At 46.2% G+C, this 23170-nt stretch overlaps 1 protein-coding gene across 5 annotated transcripts in view; it reads left to right on the plus strand.

Moving 5' to 3' along the window:
• LOC137333091 (collagen alpha-6(IV) chain-like) overlaps positions 1 to 23170 on the plus strand; it is a 356547-nt gene that overhangs the window by 151350 nt on the left and 182027 nt on the right. The window lies entirely within an intron of this gene.

Genomic DNA, 23170 nt, shown 5'->3' on the forward strand with positions numbered 1-23170 from the left:
TGTTATCTTGCCTCACAAGAGAAAATCAGCCAGGGTCCCTGCTCCTGATCACTATCCAGTGACGCCTGCTGGAATGTGTGTGTGTGTGTGTGTGTGTGTGAACATTGAGTGATGGCTGGATTGGACTCAATTGCAATGACCCCATGGTTGAAGAGCCTGCCAAATGTCACTTTCCAGGCTCACACTTGAAGAATGGCTACTTGTGAAGATACGACAGGGTGCCAGTCTGGGAAAGCCTCAATTTTAAAATTCTCATCCTTGTTTTCAAATCCCTCCATGACCTTGCCCCTCCCTATCACTTTAACCTCCTCCAGCCCTACAACCCTCCGAGATCTCTGCACTCCTCCAATTCTGGCCTCTTGCTCATCCCCGAATTTAATTGCGCCACCCGTGCCTTCAGCTGCCTAGGCCCTAAGCTCTGAAATTCCTTCCCTAAACCTCTCAGTCTCTCTACCTCTCTCTCCTCCTTTAAAACACTCTTAAAAACCTACCTCTTTAACCAAGCTTTTGGTCACCTGTCCAAATATCTCCTTATGTGGAGCTTTTATTTGAAGCTCGCTTCTGTGAAGCGCCTTGGGATGTTTTACTACGTTAAAGGTGCTATATAAATGCAAGATATTGTTGTTGTTGTTGCCGGCTGACCATGGAAATGTGCCCCTGCATAGGTCAGTGCCACCAGGAGGGGAGGAAATTGAGACTCTCACTTTATGGTATTTTTCTCCTCTTCCCTTCCTGGGTTGTCATGCACTACCCATCTTCCCTGGTCAATAAGGTGCGGAGAGGTAACCTGTTCCAAGACCTCTGTGACAATTGGTGTCAGCCGTGGCTCAGTGGTAGCACTCTCAGGAGGTTGTGGGTTCAAGTCCCACTCCAGAGACTTGAGCACAAAATTTAGGCTGACACTCCAGTGCAGTACTGAGGGAGTGCTGTACTGTCAGAGGTGCCGTCTTTTGGATGAAAAGGCAGGATTAAACCTCTCAGGTGGAAGTAAAAGATCACATGGCACTATTTGGAAGTAAAGCAGGGGAGTGCTCCGAAGTGTCCTGGCCAATATTTATCCCTCAACCAGCATCACTAAACAGATTATCTGGTCATTTATCTCATTGCTGTTTGTGGGAGCTTGCTGTGTGCAAATTGGCTGCCGTGTTTCCTACATTACAACAGTGACTACACTTCCAAATTACTTCATTGGCTGTAAAGCACTTTGGGTGTCCTGAGGTTGTGACAGGTGCTATATAAATGCAAGTTTTTCTTTCTTTTCTTTCTCTGTCAATGCCTATTTGGGCGGGATGGCTTCTGTGTGAATTTTTTTGAGCCAGCGCAAAACATTGCGGAAACTTGAAATATGCTGGGCACAAATTTTACGCCCAGTGTAAACTGAAATTCCGCAACGTTTTGCATTGATGAAAGCCAGCGCAATTTTGCAGAAACTCTGGGCCTTAGCCTCCATCAGCAGCTGTCCACAGTGCTGCAGCTAAGATGGGGAAATCCAAGCACAGGAATATGCATCCTTACCGTGTTAGTGTGTCATGGAGCTCCATTCGTGTTCACCATCTCCCACCATTCCTCAAGAGAGAACGGAAACAAACAGCCTGCTCACAGGCCACTGTCGCTCTTTTAACCATCTGTTGAGAAAAATGTTCAATGGCCTATGTTTGCTGCCCTTCTGATTTTCTTCGTCCATCTCATCTGCCTTTGGTATATGGCCTGCGGAAAAAGCAGAGGGGAGAAAGAGGACATTTATCCTTACAAATAGTACATTCCCTTATTTTGGTGATGCGAGAGCTGTGTGTTATAGTGATGTCACATGCAACTGACATGAATGATGTTTTGTGGCATGGAGGATTTTAACGAGTTCGCATTTAGGAACAGAAGGAAAAAGCATTCTTAACAGCCATACGTTTTCACCATTGCTCCTTTAATTGCTTTCTCTAACCGACATCATATTTCCGAAAAATATTGAAATCCAGGTTATGAGGAGGCCCAGTAGCCTGAGGCAGAATCATAATGGTAATCTGGATGAGAGGTACTCTCAATAATGCTTACAAGAAGAAGTGAAGAGGGCAAGAAGCTGCCAGACTGGGCTTGCGGCAGGTGGTGAGCGAACCAACACGAGGGAAAAGCCTACTTGACCTATCATGCATGGATAGATGCATCTACCTGTCGCAAATGCATCTATCCATGACAGTATTGACAGGAGTGACCACCGCACAGTCCTTGTGGAGACAAAGTCTCGTCTTCACGCTGAGGACACCATCCAACGTGTTGTGTGGCACTACCACCGTGCAAAATGGAATAGATCTAGCAGCTCAAAACTGAGCATCCATGAGGCACGGTGGGCCATCAGCAGCAGCAGATTTGTATTCCAGCACAATCTGTAACCTCATGGCCCGGCATATTCCTCACTCTACCATTACCAACAAGCCAGGGGATCAACCTTGGTTCAAAGAGGAGGGTAGAAGAGCATGCCAAGAGCAGCACCAGGCGTACCGAAAAATGAGGTGCCAACCTGGTGAAGCTACAACTCAGGACTACATGCATGCTAAACAGGGGAAGCAACATGCTATAGACAGAGCTAAGCGATTCCACAACCAACAGATCAGATCAAATCTCTGCAGCCCTGCCACATCCAGTCATAAATGGTGGTGGACAATTAAACAACTAACGGGAGGAGAGGGCTCTGTAAACATCCCCATCCTCAATGATGGCGGAATCCAGCACTTGAGTGCAAAAGACAAGGCTGAAGCGTTTGCAACCATCTTCAGCCAGAAGTGCCGAGTAGATGATCCATCTCGGCCTCCTCCCGATATCCCCACCATCACAGAAGCCAGTCTTCAGCCAATTCGATTCACTCCACTGATATCAAGAAACGGCTGAGTGCACTGGATACAACAAAGGCTATGGGCCCTGACAACATCCCGGCTGTAGTGCTGAAGACTTGTGCTCCAGAACTAGCCGCGCCTCTAGCCAAATTGTTCCAGTACAGCTACAAAACTGGCATCTACCCGACAGTGTGGAAAATTTTTTTTTTTTTTATTCGTTCACAGGATGTGGGCATCGCTGGCAAGGCCGGCATTTATTGCCCATCCCTAATTGCCCTCGAGAAGGTGGTGGTGAGCCGCCTTCTTGAACCGCTGCAGTCCGTGTGGTGACGGTTCTCCCACAGTGCTGTTAGGAAGGGAGTTCCAGGATTTTGACCCAGCGACAATGAAGGAACGGCGATATATTTCCAAGTCGGGATGGTGTGTGACTTGGAGGGGAACGTGCAGGTGGTGTTGTTCCCATGCGCCTGCTGCTCTTGTCCTTCTAGGTGGTAGAGGTCGCGGGTTTGGGAGGTGCTGTCGAAGAAGCCTTGGCGAGTTGCTGCAGTGCATCCTGTGGATGGTGCACACTGCAGCCACAGTGCGCCGGTGGTGGAGGGAGTTAATGTTTAGGGTGGTGGATGGGGTGCCAATCAAGCGGGCTGCTTTATCTTGGATGGTGTCGAGCTTCTTGAGTGTTGTTGGAGCTGCAATCATCCAGGCAAGTGGAGAGTATTCCATCACACTCCTGACTTGTGCCTTGTAGATGGTGGAAAGGCTTTGGGGAGTCAGGAGGTGAGTCACTCGCCGCAGAATACCCAGCCTCTGACCTGCTCTCGTAGCCACAGTATTTATATGGCTGGTCCAGTTAAGTTTCTGGTCAATGGTGACCCCCAGGATGTTGATGGTGGGGAATTCGGCGATGGTAATGCCGTTGAATGTCAAGGGGAGGTGGTTAGACTCTCTCTTGTTGGAGATGGTCATTGCCTGGCACTTATCTGGCGCGAATGTTACTTGCCACTTATGAGCCCAAGCCTGGATGTTGTCCAGGTCTTGCTGCATGCAGGCTCGGACTGCTTCATTATCTGAGGGGTTGCGAATGGAACTGAACACTGTGCAGTCATCAGCGAACATCCCCATTTCTGACCTTATGATGGAGGGAAGGTCATTGATGAAGCAGCTGAAGATGGTTGGGCCTAGGACACTGCCCTGAGGAACTCCTGCTGAGATGATTGGCCTCCAACAACCACTACCATCTTCCTTTGTGCTAGGTATGACTCCAGCCACTGGAGAGTTTTCCCCCTGATTCCCATTGACTTCAATTTTAGTAGGGCTCCTTGGTGCCACACTCGGTCAAATCCTGCCTTGATGTCAAGGGCAGTCACTCTCACCTCACCTCTGGAATTCAGCTCTTTTGTCCATGTTTGGACCAAGGCTGTAATGAGGTCTGGAGCCGAGTGGTCCTGGCGGAACCCAAACTGAGCATCGGTGAGCAAATTGCCCAGGTATGTCCTGTCCACAAAAAGCAGGACAAATTGAATCCGGTCAATTACCGCCCCATCAACCTACTCTCAATCATCAGCAAAGTGATGGAAGGTGTCATCGACAGTGCTATCAAGCGGCACTTACTCACCAATAACCTGCTCACCGATGCTCAGTTTGGGTTCCACCAGGACCACTCAGCTCCAGACCTCATTACAGCCTTGGTCCAAACATGGACAAAAGAGCTGAATTCCAGAGGCAAAGTGAGAGTAACTGCCCTTGACATCAAGGCAGCATTTGACCAAGTGTGGCACCAAGGAGCCCGAGTAAAATTGAAGTCAATGGGAATCAGGGGGAAAACTCTCCAGTAGCTGGAGTCATACCTAGCACAAAGGAAGATGGTAGTGGTTGTTGGAAGCCAATCATCTCAGCCCCAGGACATTGCTGCAGGAGTTCCTCAGGGCAGTGTCCTAGGCCCAACCATTTTCAGCTGCTTCATCAATGACCTTCCCTCCATCATAAGGTCAGAAATGGGGATGTTCGCTGATGACTGCACAGTGTTCGGTTCCATTCGCAGCCCCTCAGATAATGAAGCAGTCCGAGCCCGCATGCAGCAAGACCTGGACAACATCTAGGCTTGGGCTGATAAGCGGCAAGTAACATTCACGCCAGACAAGTGCCAGGCAATGACCATCTCCAACAAGAGAGAGTCTAACCACCTCCCCTTGACATTCAATAGCATTACCATCGCCGAATCCCCTACCATCAACACCCTGGGTGTCACCATTGACCAGAAACTTAACTGGACCAGCCACATAAATACTGTGGCTACAAGAGCAGGTCAAAGGCTGGGTGTTCTGTGGCGAGTGACTCACCTCCTGACTCCCCAAATCCTTTCCACCATCCACAAGGCACAAGTCAGGAGTGTGATGGAATACTCTCCACTTGCCTGGATGAGTGCAGCTCCAACAACACAAGAAGCTCAACACCATCCAGGACAAAGCAGCCTGTTTGATTGGCACCCCATCCACCACCCTAAGCATTCACTCCATCCACCATTGGCGCACCGTGGCTGCAGTGTGCACCATCCACAGGATGCACTGCAGCCAAGGCTGCTTCAACAGCACCTCCCAAACCCACAACCTCTACCACCTATAAAGACAAGGGCAGCAGACACATGGGAGCAACAGCACCTGCACGTTCCCCTCCAATGCACATACCATCCCGACTTGGAAATATATCGCCGTTCCTTCATCGTCGCTGGGTCAAAATCCTGGAACTCCCTACCTAACAGCACTGTAGGAGAACCTTCACCACACAGACTGCAGCGGTTCAAGAAGGCGGCTCACCACCACCTTCTCAAGGGGAATTAGGGATGGGCAATAAACGCTGGCCTTGCCAGCGACGCCCACATCCCATGAACGAATAAAAAAAGGAAACTATGTATTGTGACAGTGATTATTGGCACTCTTCGAGATAAGTCTTGCTAACAGCCAGTATTTGTAACAGTCAGTATTAAAGAATGGCAAGAATATGGCCTACTTTAGTTTGAATTTTTCTCTTCTCCTTTCTATCCCCCTTGCCTAAGGTTGTATTGTGCAGATGTATCTAGCAGATAAGCCTGGGAAAGGCATATTTTCAAAGACATTCCAACTCCCACCCTAAACACAACTGCTGTTATTGGTGAAGCAAGGAATGCTGCCAACAGTCATCAGCCAGTTCCGTGCCTCTGACGTCAGAGGGTATGCAGTCGAGGTAGCTGATGGTATTGCTTTAATTAGAGCAGATTGGTGACCATGCTCAACAGCGTTAGACCCCTAAATATATGTGTCTGAATATACAGCCCAGTCCTGAGTAAACCAGCAGCTCACCAGCTGACTCTGTGGTTACAAGTGACAATGGGCTCAATTTTAAAATGAAAGTCTGGGTGCGTTGGGGGGCAAAGAAATTTGTGTTTTTTTGGAGAGGGCAGAAATCCCGGCTCCTACACGCTGAAGAATGTGCATGACCCAGAGTCAGCCGTTCCCGAACCCGGAAGTCCCGCCAGCAATTAAAGCTGGAGGGATGATATTTAAACCAACAATTCAAGTACTTAAAGTGCTTGAAATGTGCATGAATGTAATTAATTATGCTGGCAAACGATTTCAGCGCTTCCTCAGCGTGTTTCCCCTGCTGTGTGAAACACGCCATGTAAAGGAGCCGTGTTTCAGCCGGCAGACATTTGGCCATTTAAATGCCTGTTTGACAGATGGGGATAAAAGGTGAGTTATTGCAGCAGGGCACTCAGTTCTCTCAGACAAACTTTTGGCTGGGAGATTTTTGTGTTTAGACTGAAAATTCTTGGTTTACACTCAGAATTGTTCTGTTTACACATATTTACCAACTTTACGGATGCCCTCAAACTGACACCATCAGGATCGGGGTGGGGGGGCGATGGCTGCATTCACCAGTACATCCGAGGACGAGGAACATCACCATCCTCGCCAGGCACGGCGTGCACTTCCGTCACTTGGAGCTCCTCAACACAATGCTGCGCCACAGTCACCTGAGCAAGAGCACAGAGGGCAACAATAGAGGGAGTGACGTCGCAGGAGGCACTACCCTCGTCAGAGGGTCTACAGACCGAGGCTCAGCTTCCTGGACCTCTCTGAGGAGCAGTGCATACGGAGGCTGAGAGTGAGTCGCCAGGTGGTCGCAGATATCTGCAGTCTCCGTGATGCCGAGCTGCTCCCGGCTGGGCCTGGCGGCATCTCATTACCCGTCGCAGTTAAAGTCACTACTGCCCTCAACTTCTTCACCTCCGGATCATTCCAGGGTGTCACCGGTGACATTGCCGGGGTCTCTCAGTCGTCTGCCCACAAGTGCATAAGACAGGTCACCGACGGCTTGTTTCGCAAAGCCTCGCAATACGTCAACTTCCCCATGGACGACCTCAGCCAGACGGAGAGGGCAGTGGGATTCCACTCTGTGGGCTGGTTTCCCACACGTACAGGGTGCAATTGATTGCTCGCATATAGCAATCCAAGCACCTCCTCACGAGCTAGGAATGTTCATCAACAGAAAGGGGTATCACTCCATCAACACTCAGCTTGTCTGTGACCACTGCAAAAGATTGCTTCACGTGTGCGCCAGATTCCCTGGCAGCTGCCACGATTCGTTTATTCTGAGGGAATCCAACATCCCAGGCCTCTTCCACGCACCGAACACCCTTAAGGACTGGCTCCTCGGAGACAAGGGATACCCCCTGCACACGTGGCTCATGACACCTCTGCTGAACCCTATCAGCGAGCAACAGCGTCAATACAATGACAGCCACATTGCCACCAGGTCTATAATTGAACATGCGATAGGGCTGCTCAAGATGCGATTTCGGTGTGTCGATCGTTCTGGTGTCTGTCAGAAACCCTTGTGCATACCCTTTGTGATCACAAATCCTCAGCCTTTCTCTTCCTACCGCTTCTACGTAGTGCATCCCCTGTGGCTGCAGCAGAGGTAGTGGCAGGTTGCTCTTGTTCATGGCCGGACTCCTTAGATGCTTTCGGCCTACGCCCTCTGGGGTTTGGAGCCCGTGAGGGCCCCTCCAAAGACTGCTGCACCTGGACCTGCGCAGGGGCTGACTCGGCCACCTGGTGAGGAGGCAGCATTGCGAGTACTGGTTGAGAGGGAGGCAATGGGTGAGACATGGGATGCTTTGAGTGACGTCCCCACTTCCATGTTCCCTTTCGTCATCATCCCTCTCCTGGGCCAGGCCCACATCACTCCTACCACCCTGCTGGACAACAGTTTGGAGGACATGTATGATGCCTTGGAAGGCCACTTCTAAAGTATCTGTCAGCCTGTTTAAGGCAGCAGAATGTTGTTCTCCCTGAGTCTGCACAGCCATTGTCAGGGCCTGAATGGACTCATCTGTGAGCTGTGCTTGAAGCTCAATGGAAGCTAGTCTTCTCTCCATCGCAGACATTCCCGCACTTACCTGGGACACTATCTCAGACATTTCCGCAGATACCTGTGACACTATTTCAGATATTTCAGCAGTTACGTGCGACACTATCTCAGACAGTTGCTCACATCCCTACGACATTACCTCAGAGATTCCCCCTCCCCATACCTGTGCCACCATTCTACTAATGCAGGAGTTGGACTCCTCCATCCTCTGGGCTATTGTGCAGAGTGTGCGTGGCAGCTGTTCCAGTAGGGGGACAGGATTGAACACCTGGTGATGGACAACCACAAGTAGGAGTTCATTGAGTCATAAGATAATGGGGGGATAGAGACACATCTCATCTTGGGAAATGAGAGAGTTGGGCAGTCATATTCCCAATAATTGTATGAAATTGCATTTCTGACATGGAGCCTCTCCCACCAGGAACCTGTATCAGGAATCTGGGCACAAACTACCTATAATTTTACATTGAGTTACATCGAAACTACAGCACAGAAACAGGCCACTCGGCCCAACTGTTCTATGCCGGTGTTTATGCTCCACGCAAGCCTCCTCTCTCTCTACTTCATCTAACCTTATCAGGATACCCTTCTATTCCTTTCTCCCTTGTGTGCTTATCTAGCTTCCCCTTAAATGTATTTGTGCTATTTGCCTGAACTATTCCTTGTGGTAGCACGTTCCACATTCTAACCACTCTTTGGGTAAAGAAATTTCTCCTGAATTAACTATTGGATTTATTAGCGACTATTTTATATTTATGACCTTTAGTTTTGGACCCCCCCAACAATGGAAACATTTTCACTACATCTGCCCTATCATTATCTTAAAGACCTCTTATCAGGTCACCTCTCAGTACTGTCTTTTCTAGAGAAAAGAGTCCCAGCCTGTTCGGCCTTTCCTGATAAGTATATCCTCTCAGTTCTGGTATCATCCCTGTGAATCTTTTTTGCACTGTCTCCAATGCCTCTATATCCTTTTTATAATATGGAGACCAGAACTGTGCACAATACTCCGTGTGGTCTAATCAAGGTTCTACACAAGTTTAACATAACTTCTTTGCTTTTCAATTCTATCCCTTTAGAAATGAACCCTCGTGCTTGATTTGCCTTTTTTTTACGACCTTATTAGCCTGCGTTACTACTTTTAGTGACTTGTGTATCTGCACCCCTAGATCCCTTTGCTCCTCTATCCCGTTTAGACTCATATTATCCAAGCCATATGTGGCCTCCTTATTCTTCTTACCAAAATGCACTATCTCACATTTATCGATATTGAAATTCATTTGCCAATTACATGCCCGTTCTGCAAATTTATTAATGTTCTCTTGCATTTTGACGCATTCTTCCTTTGTATTAACTACACCCCCCAATTTGGTGTTGTCCACAAGTTTTGAAATTGTACTTCCAATTCCCGAATCCAAATCATTAATGTAAATTGTGAACAACAGTGGTCCCAGCAACAATCCCCGTGGAACACACCACTTCCCACCGTTTTCCAGTCTGACTATCTTTCCTTAACCCCTACTCTCTGTTTTCTGTTTTGTAGCCAGTTTGCTGTCCATTCTGCTTCCTGTCCCCTGACTCCACATGCTCTGACCTTAGCCATGAGTCTACAATGCAGTACCTTATCGAAGGCCTTTTGGATTTTCTGGCCATTCATTTTCATGCTTGAATTCCTGATATGCACTCCCCATTTGGCAGTTTTTTTTAATTAAATGAGCAAGAGCCAAGGACACCACAGGTTGAAATGAGTAAAAGATCCATTAAATCTAGTAGTACTAGTAGAATTAAACAAGTTTGCATTATTCTAGTCATGTTTAGTCATATTCTAAGAATCTGGGTTTCTCGCACCGGAAAACCAGCAGAACGGATCACCCGCCAGTTTTAGAAGCCGCCCAATTTTCAGACCAATCAATGTCAATGGAATTGAAAATCAGGTGGGTTCTATAACAGGAGGTTGATCTGCTCCAAGCAGTGAAGGTGAAAATTATCCACCCAGATTGTTTCCTACCATCACCCCCCAGCCCCACAAACAAGAAGATTCTAAGTGGGATTATGACGGGCAAGTTCACTATTCAAATCTTGCCCGAGCCTGGAATGCTGTCTCGTTTTATGAACTTCATTAATTGATTTGCTCAGGATTTTTGGCAACAATATGTAGGTTTGTAGATAGAAAAGCCTTGCCATAAAAGGTCTCCAATTTGACAGTACAGTTAAAATGCTAGCTTGAACTGGCCCATTACCAGTTTACTTGGCTGCTGCCAAAGGCCCATTGTTACTGTAATGGATGGCTGTCAACTCAATGGCAAGGAATGATACCTGGAGTCAAAGCCTGAGATGTTGGATATTAACCTATGCGGTTTTACCCTAGGTACATTCTATTGACAGCCTGAGAAGGCTTAACCGCAAGGGGTGCAGCATTAATAATGTCTTTTTATTTGCCTGAGGAAAGTCTCCTGATTAATGGAGCATTATCTTTCTCAATTTAAGGAGCTTTCATAAACTAGACCACCTTAAAGATACTATTATGTTCCATTGATATCTTCTGTGTAAGTAGCACCCCCTGATGATTCAGTTGCTAAGTGCACTGCCTAATATGGAATTGAGCCATAGACATCAGGAAGAATCCAGGTTTGATCACCAGTTAGAATCAGAGTGTTCCAGGTTGGAAACAGATCATTCAGCCAACCAAATATGTTTTTCTCCACGAGTCACCTCTAGTCTAATTACAGTCTCCTGCTCCGTCTCCATAAACATTAATACTACACTTTAAAAAGCAACTATCTAGTTCCCTTTTAAAATAATTGGTGCACTCTACTTCAACAATGGATTGTGACAGACATTTCCAATTTTTAATCGTTCTCTCTGCAAATAAATATTTTCTAGCCTCGTCTTCAAATCTTCATTTGGTGCTGAGTTAGCTGATCTCAGTCAGGGCAATGATGTAGGGCACCAGAATTGTCCTCGGTAGCCCTGGGCTTTGGGAGAAGAAAAATTAGTCATGATTCCTGCAGCAGGTTGTTATCCAATCACCCTGTAGATTGATGTGCAGTGACAGTGACTCCTGGAAAGTGTGCACATGTGGACGTTAGGTGAAGACAGGATCAAATTCCGTTACAATGCTCCCAGGGTTGAATAGCAGGCCAACGCTCATTGTCAATTGAAATGAGTAGGAGAAAAGACACATGAGAGGCCATTTGGGTGAGGCACTGGAGATTGAACAAGGAAAAGACATTTAGCTCTTCCAGCTTGCTCTGTGTACAGAACCCATTCATTCCCTGCCTTTATTCTGAACCTTTATCCTTCTACTTAAGAGTAAACTATATGGAATGAATGTGCTTTTCCCCTTTATATTACAGAACTGCTGCTGGTGCCAGCTCTGACTTTGGTGGTAGCATTGTAAAATAAATGAGATGGTACTACTGACTTAGGTTACACTAAGATCCACTCAGTCCCATTTGTCACTCATGCAGCTAGAGCCTCCGTGGCAGCTGTCCAGACCTCATGCAAAGCAAGGCCAGGGGAAAGCTCAAAAAGAAAGACTTGCATTTATATAGCACCTTATGATGTCTCTGAAAACTGTCTCAAAGTGCTTCACATGAATTACTTTTGAAGTGCAGATACTGTTATGATGTAGGCAAATGTGGCAACAGTTTGCACATGGCAAGGTCCCATAAACAGCAATGAGATAAATGTTTTTGATAATGTTGGCTGAGGGGGGAATGTTAGCCAGGACATTTTGAGATGTTTCTGCTCTTTGAGAAGTGTCATGGGATCTTTAATGTCCACGTGAGCAAGCAGGCGGAACCTTGGTTTGACGTCCCATCTAAAGGACACTTAATGATGAGAGATCAGAAGACAAACCCGGGTGCGTTCCCTAAGTTAGCTGCCGTCAGCACTGCAAATATACATGCACAGTGAACCAGGTGTGAATGAGTCTAGTGACTCAACACTGGCCCACAACACTGTCCAAAGTTGCACGACTGACTTCATAACCCTCACCATTAGCAACATGGAAGTCAGGTCATGGCCCCACAGCTGGATAAATACTGCTGGAGCAATGTTTAATTTGCATATGTTTACCTCAATAGCAATTGAAGATTCCATTACTTTTCCCACTTCTTGTTGGGGCTGGTAATGAGCACATCAATGCCAACTGTGGATTGTAACATCAGAATGAAATGGAGGGCAGGGGCAACTATTTTATTGAACAGTTTTCTCCCTTCCTCTTTTTGAAGGTGTTGACTTATGCTTGGATACGGTTGCATTCTTGCTGGCCACTTTCCAGTACCACGCTCCAACAGCCATTCTTCAGGTGTGAGCCTAGACATTGCATATCAGCAGCCTGTAAAGAGCCAGGCCCATTCCTGTCCATACTTGATATCCATAACACGCACTATTCAGAAAAGGATTTCTGGATAATGAAATCCAGAAGGTGGATTGATTTTTTTTCTTTTTCCTTACCAAGCTTGGGCATGCTGGAGTCAATTGTAGTTCGCCTACCATGGTCCCAACTGGTATCAGCGAAGTCAGTGTGGACCAAGCATAAAAGCTGGGACCTTCCTTCTGTGTATGGCTCACACTGGGCAGTACTAATTGAACATTCAGAAACGCCCTAAATAGAATTATATAGAATCACATAGAATGTACAGCACAGAAACAGGCCATTCGGCCCCTCAGGTCTTTGCCAGTGTTTATGCCATATGAGCCTCCTTCCAATCCTCTTCATCTAACCCTATTAACATAACCTTCTATTCCTTTCTCCCTCGTGTGTTTATCTAGCTCCCCCTTAAAAGCATCTATGCTATTACCTCTACTACCCCTTGCCACTCTCTGGGTAAAGAAGTTTCTCCTGAATTCCCTATTGGATTTATTAGTGACTATATTATATTGATGCCCCCTAGTTTTGGTCTCCCCACAAGTGGAAACATCTTCTCTACGTCTACTCTCTTAAACCCTTTCATAATCTTAAAGACCTCTATCAGGTCACCTCTTTGTCTTTTTTGTAGAGAAAAGAGCCCCAGCCTGTTCAATTTTTCCTGATAGGTTTAACCTCTCAGTTCTGGCATCATCCTTGTAAATCTTATTTGCACCTTCTCCAGGTCCTCTATATCGTTTTTGTAATATGGAGACCAGGGGGTAAATTTTAACCCCCAAGAATGGGTGGGTTGGGGGCAGGTGGGAGGTTAAAATAATTGAGTTTTTGGATCAGGACCGCATCCCGGCTCCAGCTCACCCAATTCTGGGTTTAACCCAGGCAAGTTTGTCTGCGTGTGGACAACAGTCACTAGGACGTCCTGCCCCCAATTAAAGCCGGCAGGCTGATACTTAAAAGGGCCATATACCTCATTGAGATATTTGAGGTACTTAATATTTTGTGTATTGGAAGATTAAAATGAATTTAACCTTACCTGTTCGGGTTTCCCATCGCTTCAGAATCACATCAGGTGAAAGCAGATGGGAAGAGCCAGATCCATGAGGTGAGTGCCTATATTGCACTGTTTGTGGGCCCGGAGGAGCAGGAGTGCTTCATCCAGGCACATCAAGCTCAGGTGTCCAACAGGACTTCAATGATTGGTCTCCGTTGCTGGCTGACCCGATGTTTGGAGAGTGGCAAATGTAATCCCACTATTTAAAAAAGGACGGAGAGAAAAAACAGGGAATTACAGACCAGTTAGCCTAACATCAGTAGTGGGGAAAATGCTAGAGTCTATTATAAAAGATGTGCTAACAGAACACTTGGAGGGCATTAACGGGATTGGACAAAGTCAGCATGGGTTTGTGAAAGGGAAATCATGCTTAACAAATCTACTGGAGTTTTTTGAGGAGGTAACTAGAAGAATAGACAGGGGAGAACCAGTGGATGTGGTGTATTTGGATTTTCAGAAGGCCTTTGATAAGGTCCCACACAAGAGGTTAGTGTGCAAAATTAAAGCACTTGGGATTGGGGGGAATATACTGGCATGGATTGAGAATTGGTTGACAGACAGGAAACAGAGAGTAGGAATAAACGGGTCTTTTTCCGGGTGGCAGGCAGTGACTAGTGGGGTACCACAGGGATCAGTGCTTGGGCCCCAGCTATTCACAATATATAACAATGATTTGGATGAGGGAACTAAACGTAACATTTCCAAGTTTGCAGACGACACAAAGCTGGGGTGGAATGTGAGCTGTGAGGAGGATGCAAAGAGGCTCCAATGTGATTTAGACAAGTTGGGTGAGTGGGCAAGAACATGGCAGATGCAGTATAACGTGGATAAATGTGAGGTTATCCACTTTGGTTATAAAAACAGAAAGGCAGATTATTATCTGAATGGTGATAGATTGGGAAAAGGGGAGGTTCAACGAGACCTGGGTGTCCTTGTACACCAGTCGCTGAAAGTGAGCATTCAGGTGCAGCAAGCAGTTAGGAAGGCAAATGGTATGTTGGCCTTCATTGCAAGAGGATTTGAGTATTGGAGCAGGGATGTCTTACTGCTGTTATACAGGACCTTGGTGAGACCACATCTGGAGTATTGTATGCAGTTTTGGTCTCCTTATCTGAGGAAGGATGTCCTTGCCATGGAGGGAGTGCCACAAAGATTTACCAGACTGATTCCTGGAATGGCAGGACTGACGTAAGAGGAGAGATTGGGTCGACTAGGCCTATATTCACTAGAGTTTAGAAGAATGAGAGGTGATCTCATCGAAACATAAAATTCTAACAGGACTAGACAGACTAGATGCAGGGAGGATATTCCCGATGGCTGGGGAGTCCAGAACCAGGGGTCACAGTCTCAGGATACGGGGTATGCCATTTAGAACCGAGATGAGGAGAAATTTCTTCACTCAGAGGGTGGTGAACCTGTGCAATTCTCTACAACAGAAGGCAGTGGAGGCCAAGTCATTAGATGTATTCAAGAAGGAGATAGATATATTTCTTAATGCTAAAGGGATCAAGGGATATGGGGAAAAAGCGAGAACAGGGTAGTGAGTTAGACGATCAGCCACAATCATTTTGAATGGCGGAGCAGGCCCGAAGGGCCGAATGGCCTACTCTTGCTCCTATTTTTCTATTTTTCTATGTTGTTGCTGTCTGACCACACCGCCCCCCCCCACAATGACATCCACGTGCCCCCCCTCTGATTTTTTTCCAAGTCCGCTGATCTCTCTCTCTCTCTCTCCCTCCTGCCTCCCTCTCTGATTTGCAGCTCCTTTCACTGCTGTCGGACAACCAGCCTGTCAGTCTGGCTGCTTGGCACGTGGGAAGTCCAGAAGCTCAAATACTTACCTTCAATTGAGTTGCGATCACAGATTGCGACACACTCAGTTCGCTTCCGGGCTCCCCACGCGAATATCTGCGGTTGCGCTGGGTTCCCAGATTGGAGTAAAAATCATCCCCCAGAACGGTGCACAGTACTCTTAAATAAAACATGTTCGTTGCCATATTCGTTCTTCAATATTCTAATTCCTGGGATTATAAACTGGATTTACTTGTGACAAATTGCACAATTCTTACTGAGCTGTTATTACACAATGGAAGCTTAAGAGCAGATTCCTCCTACGTCAATGAATAATACAGAGCAAGCTCAGATTTCAAAGGTCAGGCTGGTTACAACAAATTTAATGGAAACAGTTTAAAAAACAACCCAACGGTAATTTGAGATTCCTGTGCAACAGAAACATATAATTTGAGTAGGGCAATGGAGTCAGATGACAAATGCAATTACATTTCTCTTTTCAGCAATATTTATTTCAGGCCGTGTTCTAACTGGGCTGGAATTAGTCGGAAACCCCACATTTGATGCAGTTTTTAGCATGTTAATGATACTTATAGGCAAAGTTCAATTGAATTGGAAGCAACAGTTCGACACCAGTGACACTTGAGTTTGTATCAGGAGTGTATCTGGTATGGCATCTACTTGTGGAGATTTACCTATTTGAACCATGTCATCATAGGTTCAAAGTTTAACCCTTCGACCCTGCATTTCAGTTTTTTCCCAATGTTCTCCACTTCTTTCTGGAAGGCACTGGTGCATGCTGGGGTACAGTCCTATGGAAGCCAGCAACCCTCCAGTTCCTCACCCAAGTGGTCTTCCTCATGTAGGGTCCTAGATAGAATCATAGAAAATTTACGGCACAAAAGGAGGCCATTCGGTCCATCATGTCTGCACCGGCTGAAAATGAGCCACCCATCCTAATCCCACTTTCCAGCACTTGGTCTGTAGTCTTGTAGGTCATGGCACTTCAGGTGCATATCCAGGTAATTTTTAAATGTGATGAGGGTTTCTGCCTCTACCACCCTTTCAGGCAGTGAGTTCCAGACCACCATCACCCACTGGGTGAAAAAACTTTTCCTCAGCTCCCCTCTAATCCATCTACCAATCACTTTAAATCTATGCCCCCTGGTTATTGACCTCTCTGCTAGGGGAAATAGGTCCTTCCTATCCATTCTATCTAGGCCCCTCATAGTGAGAGTCAACTGACTTTTCACTGTGGGCTTGTCACAACTGAGACTGATCCTGACCTCAAGTAATATCCCCTTTCCACAGGCGCTGACAAACCTCTTGCAGATGGCCATTCTTCACGTGTGACCCTGGTCAGTAAGTTACTGAACTGTGAAGGGCCAAAGAGAAATCTGATCATGTCTTCATCCAGTGAGGTAGATCCTGACTTTTTGTGATAGTGTAAAACGGTTGATGACCTGAATGAAAACAAAAATCGGGAGAGATGTAAAACTGGCTGCCGATTCGCCATCACCCATTTTACACAAAGTCAAGATCTACCCCAACGGCTGTACATACAGATATTTTAGTTATGGGCAGGAAAGGGGTAGTTATCATTGGATATCAATCAGGGGCATGGATCCTGGTCGATTTTTGTACTTTGGCCAGTGTATCTACCAGCACAGCCACCTGGGAATATCAAATTTGGGTTATTAATATTTAAAATGAAGTGCTGGTCTCTGAAATCCAGTTTAACAAAAACAAATAAGGCAGACTACCAAATGAAGCCCAACGGAGAATGAGCTGTTGTATCTGCATTCCAGTCAGTATGGTCGGCCATGTGGTGCTGATATCGTGTCTCAGTGGTTGATGATAAGAGTATATAGTACTAGCAAACCTGAGTGGAGTTAAAACAGACAGGGGGTTAAATTCGATTAGGCTGGACCGGGCACGGGTACCGCGATCCGCGACTAACCCACGCCCGGTGCTTCCTGCGCAGGCAGGATGAGACATTTGTCTGGCCTGAACACTTACCTGCAAGCAGTGTTAAAAACCAGGCCTGACAGGAAGATTCAAAGACATGCACACTTTTTAGCAGCAGGGGGAGCCTGAATCTCTTAAAGGGAGGATGTCTCTTAAAATCTCTTAAAGGTAGCCAGTACCTGTTATTTGCTAAAAATAACAGTCTGCTCTCTTCACTAGGTCTGAACGGAGATCAGACATCACACACGTAGAACACAGATGCAGGTCCTGACCCTATGTTTACAAACTGATGAGTTATGTTAAAACATTGAATAAAGGTTGCGCATTACTAAATCCCACATCCTCCAATCTGCATGCCAGACCTCACCAATATGCCGATATGAGTTTGTATCACGCCTGCAAGGTTCTCTGCTGATGCACTAGAGGTTTTGGTGCAAGAGGTGGACAGAAGGAGGGACATCCTATATCTGCGGGGGGTGGGGGGAGTGCAAGAGACATATGCTCCCAAGGCAGTGGGAGGCAGTAGGGGACGAAGTCAATGTCAGGTGCACAGCACCACGAACATGGATGCAGTGCAGCAAGAAGTTCAGTGCTTTGACATGAGTGATCAAGGTGCATGAGATCAACTGTCAAGTGGTGTCTCCACTGCTCCACGCACTACACCCCCCCATCACCCACATACCAACAAACTCTTTCCATCAGTACTCAACTCTGCCAATCAGATGCTTCCTCTCACCCTCACACATTACCATTGTTGAAAGCCACCCACTCGCAACTCACAGGCCACACACACTGGCAGCAATTCAACCACGACAGGCACATCACCCAGACAAACATCCCAGTTTCTTGCAGGAAAAGGTGGTGCATAACAGGAGGCAGCAAGTGGCAGTGGCATTTAGCCCCCTGAGCCGGTTCCGCCATTCAATGAGATCGTGGTTGACCTGTGACCTAAGTCCCAAATTGGTGTGTATCACTTTAAATCAGCATTGCACACTGATTGTACCCATTTTTTCCATACTTTACATGCTGCCAGCGTTCGCTTTTTGCGCATGCGCTACTACCTTTACCAAGATGGCTTCCTGCACACCTCAAGCTAGAACTATGCATGCACAGCCAAGACGCCATCTTGGCACTTCGAGAGGCCGTGTAGCGCCAAAACAACAGGCGCCAGACGGCCCAATTTCTAGCATACGGAGCTAGTTAGTTAACTTTATACACAGCGGTAGAACTGAGATGCTGCTCGAGGCTGGGAATAAAAGACATTCTTCGACAGCTGAGGAAATGCTTAGCTGGCCCTCAAAGGAGGAATAAAAAAAACTGTCAACAATTTCAAATACTCGAAACAATTATTACAGTTGACTTATTTTTGTTGGGTGGTGGGTGGGGGGGAGGAAAAGGATTTGGTTTTGTTGCTATCTGTATTCACTACAAAGAAAATGTTCTAGGCATGCAGTACTTGTCATTGATGCATTTAGTGATTGCCTGGACAGGTCTAGTCTATGGTTCAGGAAAAGTGTAACCATTGTCGCTGTTGTTATTGAACCTTTCACTTGTCAGGCAGTTAATCTTTGCATTTGAAGTATTTATTGAAAGCCCAACTGAGAGTGTGCTGTGTTTGTTGTTCCTTTGGGAGCTCTGTTTTGTTTATTTTTTTGGAAGGTGAATTTTTGTGCTCCTGAAAAGGAGGGATGATTACATTTGAACACACCCATTTCAGGTACCCAGTGTCAACATCAAGCATTCCCAGGTCTTGCAGAGTGTGAGTTAGGTGCAGGATAAAGTTCACTCCATTCTTCTCTAACAATAAACTTTAGCTCCAAGCACTTAAGAGCATTGCCTATTGCACCAGTTTGAACGTTTCCGTTTCCAAAATCAGCCATCTTTCTTGCCTCTGAAGGAGATTGCTAATTTAGTGCAGCTTTGTGCTGTGGGCCTTGCCCACTTGGAATTTGGATCACAAGTTCGTAAAGTCATTACAGATGAGGGAGATCATCTTAGTTCATCCATCCAGAAGCACCTCACGGTCCCCTTCATTGCAACACCCAGTTGTCTCTTGAATGATTCCAGCATTATTTTCCCCACTACTCTATCCGTGAGTCCTTTCCATGTATTGATCACGCATTGTGTAAAGACAAATTTCAGTCCTAAATTTGCCTTTCACTAGTTTGAACCTTTGCCCCCTTGCCCTACTCATGCAATTTACATTAAAGTAATATTCTGGATTTACCTTATCCATGCCCTTAACTATCTTGTATATTTCTATAAGATTGCTTCTCAGATATCTCCTTTCTCGGCTGAAGGGCCCAAATCTCTTCAGTCTTTCCTCATAGTTCTTAATACTGAGGATCAGCCTTGTGGCTTTTCATTGCACTGCATCCAGTGCTTGAATTTCTCCCTTCGCCAGAGTTGGACACAGCACTTAAGGTGCAGTCAGATCAAAGCGCTGTGCAGTTTGATCACAATCTCCTCTAACTTATATTCAACTATTTTGGCCATGTAGTTCAACATTCTATTGGCTTTGTTGTTGGCTGCTGTCCAGTGGTCGGACATGTTAAGCATTGAGTCTACTAAGACTCCTTGGTCTCTTTCAACTTCATTCTTAGCTTTTTCAACACTGCCCATGGATTGCTTATTTTACCTTCCTATGTGCAGTACCTTGCACGTGTTTGCATTAAGTTTCATCTGCCTTGAATCAGTTCGCATACTTATTGGGGCCAAAATTCTTCGGCATTTCTTCCGGACACCCATTGTAACTCTGGCAGGAGATCGACAGAACCACCTCCCCACCCCCACCCCACCCTCCTCCCCCCCGAAAAAGCGGCAGCAATCCAGTTTACTGGATCTCTGTCATTTCTGGGAGTTTCCGACTAACTATTGTTGTGAGGGGGCGGAGCCAGGAGTGGGGATCTCTATCTGCTAAACACTGGTATAATGTGGACCTGTATTGATGTTGGGAGTGGACAGGATGCGGCTTGTCTGTGATCACCTCTAATGGTCTTTTAGTCCCCTGGTAGTCGCTGAACAGTAGGCGAGGTACCAGAGAGCTGCTGGTGCCTGTAGATCATAAGTTACTGCCTTCAGAGAAGGGGAGAAAATTGATGATAAAACTGTAGCATTAAGTGGGCTTCCTGCTCAACACATCCCTGTGGTAGTGCGATTAGCAGTATAGAATTGAGCCTGTGTCCCCTATTGCCATAGCAACTTAATTTGGTACTTCAGTCCATTACGCCACCTGATACCCATTTTAATCTGGCTGAACATTCCATGCATCAGCACCACCCTATTGCTCTTGGCTGAGATCAGCTATCTCAGCATAGAGTGGAGATCCAATCTGGGACTGTCCTGGTCTGAGTTCCATTCCAGACAATCCCAATTACCCACAGAGGAATCAAGGTGTGGAGCCTTGATCTATGGGAGCATGGAGGTCAGTGAGCCCAACTCATGGTGTTCCCAATCTTCCAGTCATTAAAATGAATTACCATGAAAATCAGGAGGGCTGCAAATCAGACTCAATGCCCTCGGCACCCAATTCTCTGATCGGAGCTCCAGTCTATTGAAGCTCCATGCTAGGGTCCACACCTTTGCAAAAATTACCATATCATGGATTATAGAGTCATAGAGTCATAGAGTTATACAGCACGGATAGAGGCCCTTCGGCCCATCGTGTCCGCGCCGGCCATCAGCCCTGTCTACTCTAATCCCATATTCCAGCATTTGGTCCGTAGCCTTGTATGCTATGGCATTTCAAGTGCTCATCCAAATGCTTCTTGAATGTTGTGAGGGTTCCTGCCTCCACAACCCTTTCAGACAGTGAGTTCCAGACTCCAACCACCCTCTGGGTGAAAAAGTTCTTTCTCAAATCCCCTCTAAACCTCCCGCCTTTTACCTTGAATCTATGTCCCCTTGTTATAGAACCCTCAACGAAGGGAAAAAGCTCCTTAGTATCCATCCTATCTGTGCCCCTCATAATTTTGTACACCTCAATCATGTCCCCCCTCAGCCTCCTCTGCTCGAAGGAAAACAAACCCAATCTTCCCAGTCTCTCTTCATAGCTGAAGCGCTCCAGCCCTGGTAACATCCTGGTGAATCTCCTCTGCACCCTCTCCAAAGCGATCACATCCTTCCTGTAGTGTGGCGACCAGAACTGCACACAGTACTCCAGCTGTGGCCTAACCAGTGTTTTATACAGCTCCATCATAACCTCCTTGCTCTTATATTCTGTGCCTCGGCTAATAAAGGCAAGTATCCCATATGCCTTCTTTACCACCTTATCTACCTGTTCCGCCGCCTTCAGGGATCTGTGAACTTGCACACCAAGATCCCTCTGACCCTCTGTCTTGTCTAGGGTCCTCTCATTCATTGTGTATTCCCTTGCCTTGTTAGTCCCTCCAAAGTGCATCACCTTGCACTTTTCCGGGTTAAATTCCATTTGCCACTGTTCCGCCCATCTGACCAACCCATCTATATCGTCCTGCAGACTGAGGCTATCCTCCTCGCTATTTACCACCCTACCAATCTTTGTATCATCAGCGAACTTACTGATCATACCTTTTACATTCATATCCAAGTCATTAAAGCCTTTATTATAGGCCAGTGTCTCATTATACACTTTGGTTAGACTCTTAATGAACCTTCCCCAATTGAGTTGCATGCTGGTGAAATTATGTGTAAAACAAGCAAGCATTGAACAGGCCCAGTTGCTTTAGGCTACAGCACTGATTTCCTAAGCAGATGGTTGAGAGTTTTGGTCCGGAGGCTGCCTGCCACTCCCAATCTGCCTGTTTGTAATTGGAACAAGTTTCTACAGTTCTGAGCATGGCTGCTGTTAAGTAGAGCAAAGGTTTACATGGGATTCCAGCACGCCTTCATTAAATGATTGAACTCATTGTGCATAATGCACCAGAATGAATATGTGTGCCTGACAAAGGGAACCATTTTAAGGTTCTTTTGTAGCCTACATCTTTTGAGGGAGGGGAGGAGGTGCCAGGCTAGACTTAGAAACAAAACTTTCACCATGTCAAATGGCCAACATACAAATCATAGTATTTGCCTTTTGATAGATTATGGCAAACATGTAATCATAGAATGTTATATCGAACCTGTGCTCGTATTTTTTTCCACATGAGTCACCTAATCCAATCCCACTGTCTGCTCGCTTCCCATACCATTTAATATTCAGCATTGTGCTTTGGGACATCCTGAGTTTGTGAAAAGTACTGTTTAAATGCAAGTTAATTTCCTATCAAGCAACTGAAACTGTTCTGGACTAATAAATTATAGAAAAGGTTTTCCCTGGACTTGAGATCTTTATCCCCTTTAAGATTTGTCTCTGCATTGGATTTATAAGTCAACCAGAGTCAAACGTAAGGCTGAAATGTTCAGAGTAAGGAGCCCAACATAAAAAGGATAAACCTTCCAATCATATCGTGCCTTATCATATCTCAAAGCAATTCATATGCAGCAAATTACTTTGAAGTGCAGTCACTATTACTGTATGGGTGAACACAGCAGCCATTTAGCAGACTGCAAAGTCGCACACACAGCAAGATAAACGATCAGTTTTTGGTGGGGTGTTGGTGCAGGGGAGAATGTTGGCCAGGACATCAGTAAAATGTCTGTCCTGCTGTTCTTTGGATAGTGCCATGGGGTCTTTAACATCAACCCGAGTAGACACCTTTCATCCAAAGGACAGCACCTCTGATCAAATCAGCATTGCACACAGAAATGACAGTCTAGGTTGTGTGCTCAAATCCTGGA

This window comes from Heptranchias perlo, chromosome 15 (genome assembly GCF_035084215.1).
Source record: "Heptranchias perlo isolate sHepPer1 chromosome 15, sHepPer1.hap1, whole genome shotgun sequence".
Lineage (NCBI taxonomy): Eukaryota > Metazoa > Chordata > Chondrichthyes > Hexanchiformes > Hexanchidae > Heptranchias > Heptranchias perlo.